This window comes from Siphateles boraxobius, unplaced genomic scaffold (genome assembly GCF_051911475.1).
Source record: "Siphateles boraxobius isolate OS27281-9 unplaced genomic scaffold, OSU_SipBor_1 26, whole genome shotgun sequence".
Taxonomy (NCBI): Eukaryota; Metazoa; Chordata; class Actinopteri; order Cypriniformes; family Leuciscidae; genus Siphateles; species Siphateles boraxobius.
The window spans coordinates 13993042-13998261 of NW_027508876.1; the positions used below are offsets into that span (position 1 = coordinate 13993042).

Below are 5220 nucleotides of genomic sequence, written 5' to 3' on the forward strand. Positions count from 1 at the left end.
AACCCCCTTTGCAAATCAGATTTAATGCCAAAATTTACAGACTTTCAACTGTTTGCAATGAACAAATCAAACAAAAGTAATTAAAATAGCTCAACACAACAAATGTTTCAATTGGTTTGTCTCCTTCCATAAAGGTGTAGTCGTAACCACTGTAAAGATGACTGTTATTAGTTATTAAAACAATAAGCCACATCAATGCCACATTAAGGGTGTTATTAGGCAATAATATGATATAAAACACCAGGGTTTAATAAATAGGTGTATTAATAATATTATTGTGAACAATATAAAAAAATACAAATAGTTACATGTTAATACAATAATAAAAAAAAATTATGTTACTACTAATAATAATAATTTAAATATATAAATCATTATATATATATATATATATATATATATATAATTTAGAAACAAAAGAAAGGTAAAATAATTGTCATATTGTTAACCTAACAGTTTAATAAACTATAAGCCTAAAGGCACCACCAGAATCCTTCCACCCAGCACTACTCCAGTCAAAGTCTTGTTTGAGATTCAAAGTTTTCTGTACATTGAGCACATTTTGTACAAATCCAGTGAAACATGCACTAAATACATGGAAAGAAACTATATGAGGATATATGCGCATATATGATACCTATATGCAGTTTATATGCACATATTGTCACGCAACACATACAAAAATGGGAAGAGAACTCAAATGCAAAAACAAGGAGGATTTAATAACAAAAACCGTACAAACACAAATCAAAAACCCACGAGGGGGAAAACATAATAAATGAACATGAAACCAACACTGACTCTGAACATGAGAACATCAACAAGGAACTGGGAAGACGTATGACAACGAACCGACAAAGACTGCATTCAAGAGGAGACTTAAAAAGGGAACAAATAAAGAGGGGACAGGTGGAACAACTCAAACACTAATCAGGTAACGAGGGGGAGGGATCAACAATCACAACAGCACATGGCACAACATAACAAACTCCCATGTGCAACACAAGACAGGACAGGCATGTGACACATATATGCTAATATATATGCTGCATATATGCATATATATGGCACATATAGGCAAAACTGAGGTGCATATATGTGCATATACAGGCCATATAGGTCTCCTGTATTGCTTCTTTATATCCACATATAAGCCCTATATGTGCATACATGTCTCCTAGCTCATGGCAGGATCTGGTCATTTTGTAGCTCATACCTCACTTTGGCAACTGTCATACATGATGCCTAGCTCATATTTTCTATTATCAAGGCAATAAGAACTAACTAAAAAAAAGAAATTATGCAAGAACTGCATGTGTGAACATGTGAAATTGGTATCACATGTAATTGGCATGTTATGGAATTTAATTATGGCAATTAAGTGAGAGGAGATGGAAAGCTATGTGAAAGCTACATTTACATGGTCAATTCTTTCTTGTATGAAGATAGTGGAAAAGAAGGAAATAACAAAATGGTTTTTCGTTTTTTTATTTTGTCAATCAAGCCCTTTTTCCAATTTCAAGTCACTTCCAGATTCACATTAGCATCCACACATTCACCGTTACATCCACCAAATGCATTGCAAAATGCAATGTCGTCTGTATTGTCTTGATGCAGTTTCTAGATGAATATGGCTGAAAGGTCATTACAGTCTTGTAGCAACAAAAAAAAAAAAATAACATAGAACATACATTCAAGTAATCATCATCATCATCATCATCATCATCATCATCATCCCATCTCTGAGCATTTCACTGTGGTTAATGAATTTGAAGACAAGCATGTATTTTGAGTCTGTAAAGTTTTTAAAAAATCGAAAAGCCCAAAGATCTGTATCTCTGCTAAATGGATTTAATATATGTTTGCGATACCATTTATCTTTTTTTTCTTTTCTTTTATTTAATTTTTGTCCAAATTATTGTTGTTTCAAGTTATACTTATCAAATGTGAAAACGTGTAAAAGAAATGTGTCAAGGACTTGATATCAATCGCGCCGAAAGATAGCGGCTGGGAGTGAAAATGGCGATATCAGCGTTGGAGATCTGCTATGTCCTTCTTATCATCAATCGTAAGTATTCCTAATTTGAATATTTATTAGCAGGGTTTTTTTCTGGAGATGGATATTGCGGTGGCAGAGAAGTATAAACTTAGAAATTGTATGGGCTGAAAGTTTAACACGTGTTTGGCAAAATAAATGCTATGTTGTTAGCTGGTAGTGTTGGTGCTCATATAGCCGTTGATAAGATTCAAATTATAATTATATTTATTTGTCTCTTTCTGGAGAAATTCGTAGAGGGTTCACAAAAGTCATGGCCTATAGAATATAGTTCATGAGTAACTCAACGTTATTGTTACATTCACTTCTCTGCCTTCAACGGCTCAAGAAGGCAATCGGCTCCAGAAAAAAAACCTGGGGAATTTGAATTTGGGACAAATATAACTTATATATTTTTTAATTGCGTTCACAACCAGGTTTCCTCTGCAGAGCCTTATGAATGGGCTTTTGAGGGTTCACAGCTGCAGGAAATGTCTTTCGAAGAGTAGAGTTGCTGGGTGCTATTTTGATTTAGTGATTGTAATTGTTTTTTGAAAAAGTGACCTCGCCATTATTGCTCAAAAGGTAAGTTCCTCTTATTTTCATTGCCTTTTAAAATTGTTTCTCAAGCAGAGCTGTAGAGACTTGTGATGTTGGGCTGATTGATAGTGTTAATAATTTGATGTATTTGACCTTTAATTTATTGAAGAGAATAACTATATTTTTCTTCTATGAACAAGACTGGAAGGAGTCCTGTGGAGGATCTAGAATCCCCCTTCTCGACTTTTGGAGAAGTGCAACCGGTGAGTAATCCCCTTGCATTTTTATTCATTTATTTATTTAGTTTACTTGTTACTCAAACAGAGCTATATGGATTTTTATGATGTTTGGCTGATTACTTTTGCATGTAACTTTAATTTATTGACATTATTAATGTTTTCCAAGTTTCTTTCTTCTCTAAGACTCCAGAGAGGAGACCGAGCCCTTTAAAGAGAGTCCCATGGTGACTGAGTGCTTTCGAGAGACACCACAGGTGTGTGTAACCCTTTTATACCTCAGATTTTTCTGTACTTATTTTACTTAAGGCTCCAACTGAGCTATAGGGATTTTTATGTTGGGATAGTTGGTGGTAATATGTAATTTACTTGGCCCATTTGCTTAAAATTGTTGAAGCTTTACAATTGTTGAGTTTAACAATGTTTTTCTTCTCTAACAAGACTGCAGCAACAGCTGAGACATCAGCGAAAACACAGGTGAGTAACATTATTTAGTAAGGATGGGTATAAACTGTGTGCTTGTAGGAGCCAATTAGTGTTATACGAGACAATCATCCTTTCCTCCTGCCTCCCTTCGCTCCTCTCCACCCACTGTCTTCTCCTTCCCTACTCTCCATACAACCTCCTCCTTCCCCCCACCCTGTCCTCTCCTTTAATAACGTTTAGGGCAATGATTAATTTGTTTCATATCTTTATCATTAATCTGCATTTATACATCATAACCTATTAACTATTGGGTAGCTAAATATAAGAATCAATATGAAACATAAAAACCTTTCTAAAAGTTGCCAATAAATTAATATTGTGATGTGAAATTATTTTTCAGATTGAAGTTATAAAGGGCTCTGGGGTGTTTTGCCAGGCAGAAGCGTGGAAAGCAGCCCGCCTTGCCACCTCTGCTACTGCCATGGTGTGGAATCTGCTGCTGGGCACCTTTTGATTTGGAGACTTTGCTGAAAAGTAACCTGAATGGTACAAAACATGTTCCTAATCTCTTCTGTCCTTGAAAAAAAAAACAAGTCAGTGCGGGCATACAATCGCTTTTTTACTTGCCATTTTTGTATTTCCTTGCACCTCAAGTAAAAGTGATGTGTATATAAAAAATCTCTTGATTTCACCACCTTCATTTTACCCCCTTTCATAATAATTTTGAAATATTACTTTAAGGTGGGAAGCCAACCAGAGGGGATGGGGAGCAGCTGGTCGCCCTTGACCAAATTAAAAAGGTAGCCATTATTGGTGAGTAAATGCAAAAAAAAATTGTTTTCCCTTCTCAACGCATTAAGACTTTATAAGTTCACCACTTTAACCATAGCCTACTTGTATCAATGTTTATTAGGCATCAATGGAGACTGTATAAGATAGGGCACCCATTATTGTTACTGTATCTGCTTGGAACCTATAATACCAATTCATTGCTTGCTCACTTCTTGATCCTACCTTTCCTCTTTTTCTGAATTTTTCCTATCCATGAATTTTCTCTGCTTTGGATGCACATGATTGACCGTGTGACTGTTAACAATGCAGTCCCCATTACGGAAATGTGCATATGAAAGAATTATGCCGCTAAAAAAAAGGGGGGTGATGTTTCCAATCAGAATTTCTTTCAGATTAAGCAGAATCCAATCAGAATCTTCCAATTGACGTGTTTACATGACGCATTTTTTATTATGATCAGCCTTTTATCCAAAACATGTGTCCAATCGCAGCTGTACTGTAAGCACTTTGGGTTCCTGATGAAGCACTATATTATTATTATTATACTGTCTTATTATTTTTGTCTTCTCTAGATGCTACATTGAAGAAGTGGCCGGCAACCAGCCGAGGACAGATAGGCACATCTATCAATATCGAAGCTCACAGAGCTGAGAAGATCAACAAGATAAATTGGGTTCTCTTACAAGAGGTTCTCTCGTATTGCGTAAGTTTAGCTTACGCTACGGGAAAGATTCATCTTCTCGAGATACTGAAGCCAAAAAATTATCCTTAATTTTGTATAACTTGTCAACGCAGTGCAGCAGCTAGCAGACCTAGAGCAGGCCATCTCGCGTGCTCATTGGCTGCCCTGCGGGCAACTGCTGCAGCCTACCAGTGCGCCCGGCGTGACGTCACGCCCAATGAAGGGCGCCCGCGCCTTTATAGCGTCACAGCCCACCAGATAGGCGTGGCTTAGCGTATAAAATAGGGGCTGTAGGCTGAATTCTATGATTTTTCGACTCTTCAGCGAGCTCTTCGCATCGCTGGATTTGAGAAAGGCCACCGCCGCCGTCGAACAGCGAACATCCAGCTTAGGACAGCGCTGAGGAAGCCGGCCGTCTTCGCCACCTTCAGCCATCCGTGCGAGCTACGCTATCCGGCGACGTATCCTTTTGCAAATCATTCTAAAAGAGCAGCGAGCGTCTTTTTAAA

The 5220-nt window shown here is 37.1% G+C and overlaps 1 long non-coding RNA gene across 1 annotated transcript; it reads left to right on the forward strand.

Moving 5' to 3' along the window:
• Positions 1-2590: 2590 nt before the first annotated feature.
• On the forward strand, positions 2591-4703 carry LOC143751482 (uncharacterized). Its single transcript, XR_013207246.1, has 7 exons — positions 2591-2620; positions 2776-2838; positions 2998-3068; positions 3253-3288; positions 3638-3783; positions 3979-4050; positions 4602-4703. It is a non-coding gene; the product is annotated as an uncharacterized LOC143751482 (long non-coding RNA).
• Positions 4704-5220: the final 517 nt, after the last annotated feature.